Source organism: Rattus norvegicus, chromosome 1, assembly GCF_021556685.1.
Source record: "Rattus norvegicus strain SHRSP/BbbUtx chromosome 1, alternate assembly SHRSP_T2T, whole genome shotgun sequence".
Taxonomy (NCBI): domain Eukaryota; kingdom Metazoa; phylum Chordata; class Mammalia; order Rodentia; family Muridae; genus Rattus; species Rattus norvegicus.
Genome location: NC_141534.1, coordinates 111,857,399 through 111,872,708, shown reverse-complemented (window position 1 = coordinate 111,872,708; position 15,310 = coordinate 111,857,399).

The window sequence follows — 15,310 nt, the reverse complement described above, 5'->3', positions numbered from 1 at the left end:
ACTAAAGCAATAGCAAGAAAAAGGCCATGGAGGGATTAGATGGACAACCACCAGGGAGGAACTGAGGGCACAATTTGTATCAATTCAATTTGTAACAGAGACCCACAGAGAGTTGAAGGTCAGCTTCTGGATTCAATCCCCTATGCAGATACAGGTAGTTTGGGTGTGAGCTCCCTGGCCACTTAACCTTTCATGTCTAAAATGCCTCATTTATAAAATGATGCTAATAGTATCCCTAGCTCCTTGTGGTAAATGAAAATGAATTATATAACTGATCCTTTTTTTTTATTTAAAACTCACACATTGCTATGTATGTCAGCCGGCCTTCTCCACTCTCGCAAGTCATGCATTCATTTAATCTATCTACTATCATCTATTTATCTATCTAACTCTTTGAGATTTTCATGCAAAATGTTTTGATCATATTCGCTCTGCTTTCCCAACTCTTCCAAGATCCCGGCCCTTTCTCTGCCTTCCCAACTTTCTGGCATTTTTTTTCCTCCATCAAGACCAGTTTGTAGTCTTGATGGAGACCATCTGGGATGTGTAGCCTTTTACTAGATTGTGGCCAACTTTATCAGAGGCTACACTCTTAGAGAGAACCAAGTTTCCTTCTTCCAGTGGCTAACAATTACTCCTCTCTCCATGCTGGAATTTCATCTGGCTTGAGCTTTACAGGTGTTCTGTGCATGTTGCTACCATGTGAGTTCCCTGTGTGCAGCTGCCCTACTGATCCCAGAAGGTGCTATTCCTTTGTAGTCATCAGGCTCCCCTGGCTTTTTTACCACTTATACCTCATCTTCTGCAATAAATCTTGAGTCTTGGGAAGAGAGGGGTTTCCTTTAATCTTGTCAAGGTTTTGAAACTCGTAAATAGTGTCTGACACAAAATGATCAGTAAATAGAACATTTGTTACCTATTTTTCTTGGTTTGCATTTCAAGACAGGGTCCCATGTAACCCAGACTAGTCTCAAACTCACAATATAGCAAGAAATGACCTTGAACTTCTCATCTTCCTGATTCTATGTTAGGAGTACTAGCATTACAGGTGTGGACCACCATGCTTAGCACGTATTCTTTTCTGACTCTCATGGTATTAAGAATTGAATTTAAAATTTTGTATTATGGGCGTTTTGCTTGCATATATGTTTGTGCATCAGAAATATGCCTGATGCCTTTGAGGACAATAGAGTGTCAGAACCACAGGGACTTGAGCTAGCGATGGTTGTGAGTCACCATATGGGTGCTGGGAATTCAACCTGGTTCCTCTGGAAGAGCAACCAGTGCTCTTAACCACTGAGGCACCTCTCTAGCCCTCACGGTTTTCATCTTTCCACTCAAAATGCAATAAGGTGATTTCAAGTTCACATAAAATCTCAGCAAAAATCAAATATTTTCTCAAGATCTCTGCCCCTAAACTTCCCTGTCATTGATACCCACACCAAGGTACATATCAAGGTGGTTTTCAGATATGATTTTGATAATCATTTCTCTCTAATTTGTGTATTATCTATTCTCTTCACAATGTTTTCTTTTCCTTTATTTCCTCTTTGTTTCTCTTCTACTTTCCTTCCATCCTCCATTTCTGTCTTTCTTCCTTTCTACCTGTCTGTCTGCCATTTTCTATTTCCTTTTTCTTTCTTTTTTGCAGTGTAAGACCTCTTTACTATAATTAAGTTCAGATATTGATTATTATTGGGGGGGAAGGCTCTTGTTGTTATACCTAACATGTCATTACCATCTCACAGCCACTCAAGCTTGCTCTTGTTATCTATGGACTTTATAGCTTTTCATTGTGCATTTGGATGTGTGATTCAGCTTTTGTGAGGTGTAAAGTCTATGTTCAGAATTGGCTCTTCTTCAGCTTGATATTGAATTGCTTTGGCTTCCTGAGAGGTGTGGGTTTAGTTCCTGAGTGAAGATCTTGTTGGGCTGTCTGTCCATGTTCACTTTCACAACTTGTTTATTCTACAATAAGGCATGCAATTGGGTAGGCATGATGACATGACAGTAGTTCTCTGCCTGCTGTCTTTTCCATATCATGCTGGTTATACTCTTTTATTCCTTCCACTTAAATTTAAAATGACCCCAGTGATAACCACAGAATACCTTGCTGTGGATCTCCTTGGAGATCACTGAACCTGTAGATCATGATACACTGAACTGACGTCAAGAACATTGTGTAGACCTTCAATGTTATGGAATATCTCCATGGACTTAGTTCTCAACTCCTTCCTTGAGACTATTGTATTCTTCTTCATGTAGATCTTAGAACCCAATATCAAGAGATTTGATCCTAATATTTTGTTATCTAATGTACAAATAAAATGGTATTATATTCTTAGCTTCAAATTCTACTTGTTTTCTACTATATACAAAAGCAATTAACATTTGCAAAATAACCTTGTACCCTAAGACTTTCCTAAAGATGATAATTCTTAAATTGTTGATATTCCTTTAGGTTTATTACAGAGTCTATTGATTCACAACTGAGTTTGTGTGTGTGTGTGTGTGTGTGTGTGTGTGTGTGTGTGTGTGTGTAATTTATGAGCTAAACACTTTGTGCATGTCTTGTTAATTCTGCTGTACTTTGTAGACTGTGAGATTGTTGAAAGAGGTTGGTAAGAAAGAACAGTCCTAACTGGTCTCATCTAGAAGCTTCTAGATTATTAGCACTGTATATGATCCTAGTTGTTCCTAGCTGTGGGATTTCACGTGAGTTCTATATCAATTTGAAGAGTTAATCTCAAAGTCTCCAGAATGTACCTCCAATAGATATCAAATTAGGTTGATTTTAGTCTCTCTCTCTCTCTCTCTCTCTCTCTCTCTCTCTCTCTCTCTCTCTCTCTCTCTTTCTCTCTCTCTCTCTCTCTCTCTCTCTCTCTCTCTCTCTGTCTCTCTCTCTTACAATGGCGAAAAGTAATGACAGAAATCTGTGCTCCACATCACTTTCACAAACATAGTAAGATAAAGGGGCCTTGTCCTTTCTTTGAAACTGGCACACTTCATGATAGCCTGGCAAAGATAGAAGTCTGAGATCTCAACAGTCAGTCTGGGCTCAGGATCATTTAGAACCATATTTTGCTTTCTGATGTTTCCTTAACAATAGTGACACAAAAATGATTACATTTGTAGAAATATATTTAAAAACTAATACATAATCCCATCACCCTAAAACAACATAACATATTTTTACATTCTTTTCTGATCGTTTTTCTTTATACACGTGTTTGAATATATTTTTAAAAAGTGGATGAGATTTCAATGCTATTAATCCAGAATTATGGTGCCTTGGGTTAACTACCAGGGCACGACAAAGTAAGGCATCATTGCAATTTTGAGATAACACTGCTAAAGATGTCTGTGTATGAAGAGGGGGAGGGCAGGAGGAAGGATATGGCTAGTTATGCAGAAGACAAACACCTTCAGTTCAGTCCAGCACAGAACCAGTTTATCCAGAGTTGTTTATCCAGATTTGTACTGTTTTCCCACAGAATATAACATTCACACTTTTACAAACTTGTCTACAGTTTCCACATTATTTTAATAAATTCTGACTTCTCTATCATACAAAATTACATATATTTCCCATCTCATTGATTTTGTTATGAGATTTTTATGCATATGATAGTATAATAAGTATAATTATTGTTAAATATTTTCTCAGGGTTTGGAATTATTAGACTAGTGTTTTAAAAGTGGCATTGCTAGGCAAGATGTTTGTTATGTCTATAAACATGTCAGTCAACTTTTTGAAATACTACATTAAACATTTTCATAAATTACACATGAGAACATCTTTATCATTATCTCTAAATCCCAACAGATGGATGGATAGATAGAAAAATAGACATATAGGTAGGTGACTTATGAAGAAAAGATATCTTCAAAATTATGTGTTGCCCTTTAAAACAATATATTAGAAATATATTTTTATTTTTATTAGGAAAGTATAAAATGCATCATATTTTTATTGGTTTATCTCTATAAGTGTTTGTCTGAATGTATGTCTGTGTCCATATGGATGTCTGGGACTTGTGGAAGCCAAAACTGGACCACAGTTTTCCTGGTTTTGAGCTGCTCTGTGAGTGCTGGCGATGCAACTCAGGTCCTCTGGAAGAACAGCCAGTGCTCTTAATTACTGAACTATCTCTCCAGTGTTTCTTAATTATTTAGTCACTAAGTTGCAAACAAGATCAGGAAGGCATGAGAACATTCACCTAAACACTAATTCTTCAAATTACTTTTTATTGATACATGATGCTAATCTCTTTCTATGTTTAATTGATGCACACAGGATCTTTATCCAAAAACATCAATCTTAGCTAAATCGTGGGTAAGCAGCAGCTGTTATTATGAGTTTCTTTGTGAGACTTTTAAAGGTGTCTTTTTTTGTATAGTATATGAATTTCTTAATGTTATCTCTTTCTACTTCTGGACATAAGAAGACGAATAGGCAAGCAATCAAGCACTGTCACTCTAATGTCAGCCTAGTTTAACTCTTATTTTGAGATAAGATTTTCTAAGTTTCCCAACCTGGTCCTGAACTCCCTCTAGCTGTGTAGACTTTGAGGTGTGAGCCTCCTACCTCAGCTCCCAGAGTAGCTAAGGCCTCAGACCTGGCTGGTACAGCCTGGCTTACACAGCCATTCCGTTAATGCTACAGGATTTATTTAGATTTTTCATTCTTTTTAATGAAAATTCTTTTTTCATTTACTATATTGTGGCTACAGTTTCCTTTCCCCCTACTCCTCCCCAATTCTTCCATCCTGTCCCATCAGGATCCACACCGTTTTTGTTTCTCCTTAGAAAGCAAATAAGTATATAAGAAATACTACTACTACTACTACTACTACTACTACTACTACTACTAATAATAATAATAATAATAAATCAGAATATGACACAACAACAAAACAACCAAACCCAAACCAAAAAAGTCACAATAAACTTATAGATGCCTGCATACATGTGCGTGCACGCACACACACACACACACACACCACACCACACATACACACACACACACACACACACACACACCACACACCACACACACACACACACACACACACACACACACACACACACACACACACACGTGGGAACCCCATAAAATTCCCAAACAGAAAACCATAATATACACACAAAGGGCTTATAAGCTGGTTGGGGTACTTTGATGTAACATTATGAGACATAGATCTTCCAAAGATGCCATTAAGTTAATTTCGTGTTGGCCATCTACTGCTGAGCCTGGGGCCTAAAGAGGGGTTTGTTTCCTGAGTAGATTCCTTTGGAGAAAACTAAGTTTTTACATGCTTATCTGCATGTGAATTGAAGACACAGAGAGAAGGTAAACACTTATCGATGTTTTCATGAGTTTTATGGTTGCATTGCTATATTGAATATTTTACAAAAAATATTCTTTGGTAAATTGTTATCCAAGTCCCTCTATACTTTTAAAAATTATTGAGCATATCCGATGTCATTTGTTAATCTGGGTTACCTGTTGACCTGATTCGTCAAGGATCCTGAGCTTAAATTACAGGTTTTACAAATGTTTATCAACCAGTTATTTAAAATAATTTTTAAATAGAAACACCACATTGATACATATTTTTTATGGAAAAACCTCATACACTTAAAAATAGGGTAGAATAGCAATGCTTGATATTTGCAAATTAGTCAAAGGATTATTTTCAGGATGCATCTTCATTCAACCTGTCACAATGCAGTCTTTTGATCAAATATATGGAGCATACCTGGAATCACAAACACACTACTTGAGAAAATGTGAACTGTTATTCATACACTTTTGGAAAATAATTGGATATTTTTCTTTGATGTTATCATCAAACTCAGCAAGCCAGTTTCTTAAAACCAGTTTTTATATGAATCAGAAACCAAATAAACTTACCTCTGTTTTTAGTGTATTTGAATCTGGTAGTCATTCTAAGAGATCTTTTCCTAGTTATACCTCATAGGGGAGAAAGACACACTTATTCAGAGATTGGCGATTGCTCCATCTCCCATAATCTCCCAGTTTTGACACACTTAGTCAGATAACAAACAGCAAAAGGTTGACTGTGATTTTCCTCGACCTCAAATGTCTTCACTATTTAATAATCTAATATAAATTCATTTCAATAAATTAATTTTAATATTTAACATTTGGACACCATTGGCCTCATGAAAATGGAGATGAGTTTTCCAAAATTCTAATATTTACTTCAAATTTTAAAATATGGAATCACCAAAACATGAGACAGGCTGCCCTGTGACTTGCCCCAGCTCTTTTTGGTACATTGTACCTCTGTCATCTTTTCTTTCTGGTAAAAATGGTGTCCTACTGAAAAGTTAAGTCAGCTAATTGCAGTCTCAGTTAAAATCACACGGGCAATTTTCTTCAAAGCCACCACAGTGCTTCCGTGTGGGGCAGAATGTCTTATGCATATTTCCACTTGATCACATTGGTATGAAAATGACTTACCAGGATATCGATACCAAGAAAAGTAAACTACTTGATTAGTTCAGGCCAGCGGCCAGTCTTGTGTGAACATAGCTGCCAGTCCTAGGCACTGAGCAGTGAGGGAGTCAGGGAGTCCCATGCAGCTTTGTCTGCACTGCCTGGAACAGCTTTACCAACACTGTCGCATACCATGAGCACACAATCAAGTTCCATGGGCCTCCCAAGAACCACAAACTGAGAATTGCTGCTTTTAAATGTTTAGAATTTTTAACTGTATTTATTACTTTACTAAAGACTGAATTTTTTTTCTCAGAATGTGTGTAGTTTAATGCCCACCATTGGCTCATATGCATGCAAGCTTAGTCCCTAGTTGGTGAACTGTTTGGAAAGATCAGAGTGTGTGTCCTTGTTGGAGGAGGTAGTCCTTGTTGGAGGTGTGTCATTGGGAGTTTGATTTGTAAGTTCAAAAGCCCATATATCATGCCCCCGCCTCTGCCAGCCAGTCCGCCTGCCTGTAGTTTAGAACGTAAAACTCTCAGCTACGCCTAGCATCATGCATGTCAACATGCTGGCATCATAGTGATAATGGACGAAACCTCTGAATTGTAAGCAATCTCCCAATTGAATGCTTTCTTTTATAAGAATTGTGTTGGTTATGGCAACCAATAGAATGCTGAATAAGATAATATATAACTAATTGTCCTAGCTTCCCCAAGTATAGAAATATAAATGTGTGTATATGTATATGTCTATATATCACACATACACAGATATGTTTATACACAGGGAGAAAGAGAGAGGCATACAGAGTGTACCATTTTAGTATCATATTAATTGATTTGTTTACTATTCTATTTACACCTTTGATCATTTAGCTTCTAATATGTTTCACAATCTAAAGGTGCAAGGAAAAAATTCATTATTTTTAGTATAGAATAGTTTATTCAGGGCATGGGGAGGAGAGTTGAGGGAAAGGAAGGAGGGAAGAGAGAAGTAGAGGCTGACCATGAGCTCATGGAGAGAGGGGGGAGAGAAGTGGGGAGAGAGAGGGTGAGGAGCAGGAACAAGAAGAGAAGAGAAGGGAACAAGAGCAAGAGAGCCAAATATGTGTCTTATAATACCAATGTTATCGTAAAATTTAATATCCCAAGGAAAAATGTCTAATAGCCTTAAAATAACAAGGACAAGTTCTTTGTTAAGCCAGAAGCAATGACAACTGCTTAAAAATGTTCTCCCTGCAATTCCATGAACTAGAAAAGTCAAGGATAAAAGTAGACCTTATTGCGAAATGTAAATACACTTTAAATACAATTTGAAAATAATGAAAATTCTGCAACAGGCAATCCTTCCCTGTGGTGATTCATCAAACATGGCGTCCCACCACCACTGCATGACACTGCTGTTGTTATATGGAAACCACGATGCTTTCGTTTGTTCGCTTTGCTTTGTTTCAGGGTGAAGATTAAGATTCATTCCTAAACCTTGTTTTTATGCTGCCATATTGCAAAGTCTTTGTGTGTGTGTGTGTGTGTGTGTGTGTGTGTGTGTGTGTGTGTGTGTGTGTGTCCATTTTTTCATCATAGGATTCAGGAATCATATTTTTCTCATTTTTTTGGTTTTTTTAATTGACACAGTTTACAACTGATGCTGGCAAGCAGTCAGGTTCCTTTTTCCTCCCCCAAATAAAGAATTAAAAGGCAGCCCACAGTAGAGTGACATTTTTTGGTGTCATTGTAGTCATCTTGGGTAGAGAAGAACTGATTAAATCTGGCAGACCATAGCTCCTCAGAGGGTCTGGGTCTTCGTTTGAGTTTAGGGTGTCCCACCTCATGATTCCATCATTTCTCCATTGGTCTAAACATATCTATATGACTCTCCTAGGGCAGGGACTGGGTCTCTGTCTCTATCATGAATAGCTGGGGTAGGAGCCCTGCCCTTGTGTTCCAGCACATATTCAGCTGTAGTAGGGTCCCTGGCTGCCAGGCAGCAGTAAGGGTTTGATGTTGGCTGCTCAGGGGAAGGGTGGTCTATACGTATTCCCTCCACTCTTTTCAGTGCAATGGCGAGAGGGATCCAGTTCATGAGAGAAAAATGGGCTACTTTCCAAGGAAATGGAAACTTATTGCTGGGGGATAAAAGCAACAACAACGAAAAGGAACCTAATTGTATATTGCTGGGGGGAGAAAGCCATAAGAAAATCTCAAACTGAGTTATTGTGTTCTGCCTTCTTTTATCCTGGGGGCCCCTTGCTCCACAACTAATAATTATGTTGTTTAAGAAAATTACTATAGAATAAAATAATCTGCTTGTTTTATACATCACTTAAAAACTCCAATAGTTCTTAGTAAAATGATATTTTGTGTGATTGCACTGGAAACCGTTACAAACTTTTATTAATAAATATGAAATGATAGGTAATTTGAGAAAGGAAATCTTTATTTCACAGTAGAAAAAACTTTATTCTCATTAAATAAGTTTTATATTATGTTCACGGGTAAATAATAAAAAGGATATAGGGTTTATTTCTTAATAGAGCCTGAATTAATTTTCATATTTTTGAAATGAATTCCCCAACACAATTAATACCTGGGGTGCTGGCAAGGAGATTTCAGACATTTCCTATACAAGGCAATTTTAGAAGAAAGCTTCATCACAAAACTAAGAAAAAACTGTATGCCTAGCTAAATGTATGTAATATTTTATGTTTATCTTCTTTGTGAAGATGTTTGACTTTTTAATTTTGAGGAATAAGTATTTTCTGGTTAACATGACTTCTTTGCAACATGAGAGAAGATTCTTTGAACTTCACACTCTTTTCATGTTTCTGGAATCCTCCCTGCTTACATCTGTGTAGATCTGTTTGCTGTGTAGTGGTTTATAGAGAAGAAGCTGAATTCCTGCCTTGTAAAAAGTCTCCTAAAAGCATTCACCTATCAGATCCAGATCAAAGGGCGGTGACTTAGTCCATTATTAATGTGGAAGACCAGTATCTGAAAGAGCGGAACATACAGACATTTCCAAAAGAGGGCCCTGTCGTCACACCAGGCCCTGCTCGACAGTGGATGGATATTTGTAGCTAAGAAAAGACTCTCTGGTGAGTGGGCAGTATCCCATTGCTGGTCCACACTGAGCTCCCATGAAATCTGACACATGAGTGAGGCACTGACATATAGCCTGCATGAAGGAGACGTCGCACCAGATCAGCTATGACCCCTTCCACATCCCTCCTAGACACATCCCTGCCTTGGGAGGGAGATCACACATAGCACCCTGGGAGTCCTTTAATTTTGCTGTTAAAATAGCACCTATCTTGTGAATGAACTATTCTCTAAATGCTAGCTGTCACGTTAGACTATTTACTTTACGTATAGGTCTTGTTAGCTTAGTTGACTGAATATGTGACCCAGGAGACCTTAGAGGGAAAAAAACCTCCAACTATCTTAAGCCTAAATTTGTCTTATTGTTCTGAAAATCCGTGCTTTTTCTGCATTATTAAAGTGTTTGCATCTGCCATTGCAATGTATCTTAGGTTGCTTGTTACACATCAAGAGACATGTATCTCAATTTGCTATTTTGAATTTTAATACAAACCGGGCAGAAACAGAAACCCTAGGTAGAGAAAAAAATCTTTACAATTTTTAAAAATTAAAATATAATTTCATCATTTCCTTCCACTCATTGCTCCCCAAATCATACCTAATTATATACATACAACTTGTTCAGTCAGTCAACTGGTACTTGTATGTTTATGCATTCAGAGATGATCCCTTGGTTTGGATAAAGTTAGGTGACTCATCCTTAGGAAGAACTGTTTCTCTTGCTATCAGCATTCCTTAATTACCTTTAGTTCCTGGTCTATGGGTGGGGAACCCATGGTATTCCCCTTCCATGTTCATTTGTCTGGCGGTGTTAGACGTCTACAGGTCTTGTTTAGGCGTCTTACAATGAGTAGACATCAATAGTAACTTCTCAAACACAGGCTGGTGTTTTGACTTGATTTATTTTGCAGTTTGTCTCTCACTTTAATTACTAAAATGTTGAGGATTCATTCATGCAACTCAGTGTTGTCTGGATTTAGAATATGAATCTCCCAATGGACACAGGAGCTGCCTCTTTTGTAAGCAATGGCTTCTGATTGGCATCTTTTGCCTCCTTTCCTCCATAAACGGCAAGAAGGAAGACTAATTGTTACTCTAGAAACCCTTGGTGCCACCTATTCAGCAGTGAAGGAGTGAAGGAAATGAGTGTAATCTCAGAGATCCCAGGCAGTGCTCTTGGCTACTTTGAGGTATTCTGAGAGCTGATTTTGATCATAAATCCACAAGAGACTTCAGCTGAGAGACATGTGAATACGGATCAAACCACACAGAGACAAGGGATATGATCAAACCATAAACAGCTGTTCTTTGAGAGTGACGTGCATGCAGTGAAAACAATATAAGAAGAAAGTGAGAGCAGCAGCTGTGCTTCTGGGAAGTCCAAAGCTCCTAGGCATCCTGGAGGAACCAGCCCGCCAAATAAAAAGGAAGAAATGTCTGAAGAAGGCAGAAGTGGATGGCCATGCCAAGTGGATGAAGGGTGAGATGACTCATCCAGATCTCCCTTTAAAGAGGACCCTGCTGCATGTTCTAGCAACTGTGAGCGGGAGGCAACCTTCATCTGACAGTTCCTGCTACTGGAGTGTAGAGTGTTAGCCATAGAGCCATGCCTTTCCTGGAGTATCTCACACAGTGGGACTCCTGGCTACCCTCAATGAGCCGACTCTGCCCAGAAAGGAGTCATTCCTACTGTATAATGGGCTGACCCAGGCTCTTCAGGTTCTCCACTTGCTTCATGTTCATTCCATCTCTTTCCTTTCACAAGTATAGATTCCTAGTGTGTATTTCTTAACCAACTTCATCCTAGCTAATTCAAATTAAGAATCTAATGTGTGACGTTGCTTGTAGTAGTAGCTCAACTCTGTGCAAGTGTGAATGACTACTGAAATCAGTGCCTCTGCCACAGATATGAAATCATCTCCCAGATTAACTACTTTTAAATCCTTTGTACTGGTTGGTTTTACATGTCAACTTAACACAAGCTGGAGTTATCACAAAGGAAGGAGCCTCCCTTGAGGAAATCCCTCATGAGATCGAGATGTAAGGCATTTTCTCAATTAGTGATCAAGGGTGGGAGGGCCCATTGTGAGTGGTGCCATCCTTGGGCTGGTAGACTTGGGTTCTATAATTCCCAGGCAAATAAATAAATGGAACTAGAAAATATCATCCTGAGTGAGGTAACCCAGTCACAAAAGAACACACGAGGTATGTACTCACTGATAAGTGTATATCAGGCAAAAAGCTTGGAATACCCACAATACAACTCCAGACCATATGAAGCTAAAGAGGAAGAAAGAACAAAGTGTGGATGCTTCAGTCTTTCTTAGAAGGGGGAACAAATTACTCACAGGAGGTAAAGGATGGGTGGGACTTGGGAGGAAGAAAGGAGGGGGGAGAAAAAGGGGAGCAGAATCAGGTATGGGAGGAGACAGGGGATGTGCAGAGGGTTAGGAAATTGAACAGAGGTATGTAGTAAGGGGGATGGGGAACTGGGGGTAGCCACCAGAAAGTCCCAGATACCAGAAAAGCAAGAGGCTCCCAGGACCCAAAGGGCAAAACATTAACTGAAATGCCCAACAAAGAGGAGGAAGAACCTGTAGAGACCATATCCAGAAGTTAGACAAGGCCCCAGTTGAGGAATGGGGGCACACTCATTTCCAAAATTTTAACCCAGGATTGATCCTGTCTAAAGGAAATATAGGGACAAACTGTGGAGCAGAGACTGAAGGAAAGGCCATCCAGAGATTGCCCCATCTGGAGACCCATCATAAATGTAGACACCAAACCCAGTCACTACTGCTGATGCCAAGAAGTACTTGCTGACAGGAGCCTGTTACAGCTGTCTACTGAGAGGCTCTGCCAGAACCTAACAAATACAGATGCAGATGCTCACAGCCAACCATTGGACTGAGCATGGGGACCACAATATAGGAGTTAGGGAAAGGATTGAAGGAGCAACTTCATAGAACAACAATATTGACCAACCAGATCCCCCAGAACTCCCAGGGTCTAAACTGCCAACTAAAGAGTACACATGGAGGGACGCATGGCTTCAGCTGCATATGTTGCAGAAGCTGGCCTTATCTGACATCAATGGTCCTGTGAAGGCTCGATACCCCAGTATACAGGAATGCCAGGGCAATGAGGTGGGATTGGATGGGTGGGTGGGGAGGAGCACCCTCATAGAAGGAGGAGGGAAGGATGGGATAGGGGGGTTGTGGAGAGGAAACTGGAAAGAGGATAACATCTGAAATGTAAATAAATAAAATATCAAATAAAAAAAGAAAAAAGAAAATGTGGTATGCATATACAATAATTTTTCTTTTAAAAAAGCAAACTGAGCAAGCCAGGGAAAGCAAGCCAGTAAGTAACATCCCTCCATGGCCTCTGCATCAGCTCCTTCTTTCTGATCTGCTTGAGTTCCAGTCCTGACTTCCTTTGGTGATGAAACAGCAACATGAAGTGTAAGCTGAATAAACCCTTTCCTTCCTAACTTGCTTCTCGGTCATGATGTTTTGTGCAGGAATAGAAACCCTGACTAAGACATCCTTGTTTTTTTTTTTTTTTTTGTTGGTTTTTTTTTATATCAGAAAAATGTCTCCTTGTTCTGCTAATATAGAATAAAATAGTTACCCCCTAACAATTGTGTTTAATAAGTTAAACGAGCTTGCACACTTGGAAGTTGTGAGTTGCAGCAACATGTCCTTTCTGATTTTCACTATAGATGTATTATGTCATTAGTTTTAAAAATATCATCATCAGACTCTCTGGTGTTTGTAAACTATTATTAGAGTTCTGGTTGATAAGTTGGCTGAATTTGAAATCACAACTATCTTCCCATAAGTTTAACATTCTTTATTGTACCACGGATAGGCAAGCTTCTAATAAAAGCATGTTATGAAATATTTTAGGCTTCACCAACCAAAGGGTCATGTCCCAATTTCTCTACTCAGCAGTTGGAAGAAGGAGACACAATGTCAGTGCTCAACTCTGTTTACACAGCAGGTAGAGGTGGCTCTGCTTCTCACTCTAATTCTTCAGTAGGTAACTAAAGACCTTGAGGCTTTCAGCCAGCCACAGGAGAATATTTTCCTAAAGTAGAACTTGCAGTCTGCTCAGGCAGGGACAAGATGCAACCAGTACTGAATAATCCCAGTACTGATTGATGTTTGCTTGTTCCTAGCTCGGTAGGGACTGAAGTAATTGATCCATGTATAAGAGTCATTACTGATGAGGTGGGTTAGTTGGGTTTAGAAATAGATATTGAATTAGGGTGACAGTGTAGTATATATTGTGAGTTGATTCCAAGACATAGATTATACCCTTGCTCTTCTCCATGTTAGCTGTGTGACACTAGAAAGTGAATTGCTTCCTTTTAGTTGTGTAACAAAATATATAAAACCACTAAAGGAAGGGCTTATTTTCACTCAGAAGCTGGGGCTTCAGGACATCACAGTAGGAAAGGCCTGGTGGCAGGAACGTGAGTCACTGGGATCATCACTTTTACAGTCTGGCAGCAGGTGGGCACATTGTTTCCACAGTTAGGAAGTAGAAAGGCACATAGCTTCTGTAGTCATAGGCACATAGTTTCCAGTCAGAGAACTGCTGGACACAGAGCTGTAGGCAATTAAAAACAATTCCCAACCCACTTTGGTAAGTGTTCAACCTCTCCTATAACCCACCACCCACCACAGGTAGTGGAAGACAAAAGTTATTATGACACAGGGGAAGTAGATGTGTTTAGAAATAGTTCTTTCTGGGCAAGTCCAATCTTCATCGTTAGGATATCAGTAGTTCATTCCAATAGCAAACACCAAATTCTAATCAGCAGCTACAGTTCAGTCCTCTTGGCAGACACCACACACAAACCAGCAAAGGCAATTCAATCCAGAAGAAAGTGCAAGGCTCGCCAACCAGCTCATGACCACTGCAGAAGCAGCAAGAAGCCGCAGGAAGAAGTTCTTTGGTGAGCTTCCTTCTTTGGTGTCGCTTCAAACAGAGTTCAGCAACACAATGTAAGGGTAGCCAATACATGCATGTCATTATCGAAGAATAGTGAGGTGGAGCAAAACAAACCAATGCTTGAGCTCCCACTGTCTCTGGGGTCATATTATATTCTGTCTGAACACTGTGCCTGCTTTCACATGTTTGTTATAGCAAGCTATCCTTTCACCTGTGTCTGCTTCAGAAAAACATCCCTTCACCTGGGTGCTTCAGTGAAATATTGTTTGACAAAACTGACTTTCCAATGCAATAAGAAGTTTCCATTTTACATAGCTTCTGCAGTCTGAGTGCTAATGGACACATTGCTACTACAGTCAGGGAGCAAGCAGGAGACTGCTCCGACTCCACTCCATTAGCCATGGTCCATAGGATGGTGTAGCCCACAGTCAAGGCAGATCTCCCCTCCTCAATAAGCTTCTATGGAAACACCCTCACAGATGCAGCCAAGGAGTTCTTCATCTAGAATCTCCGAAATCTCTTTAACTGTATCATCCAAAGAGCTTCTATAGAACATTCAACTCAGATTTTATATTTTATCTTATTTCCCAGTCTGTTGAGTGCTGCGATTATTCACATAATTTTGTTAAAAGACCTTGAACATCTCTCCTCAGCCTTGAGCAGTAATTAGTTTAGGCTTTTATCTGTTACCTGATATATATATATATCCTGTATCTTGACATTTTGTTCTTAGCCTAAAATACAACTTCAAGAGTAGAAATTTATTATAAATACATCAAAA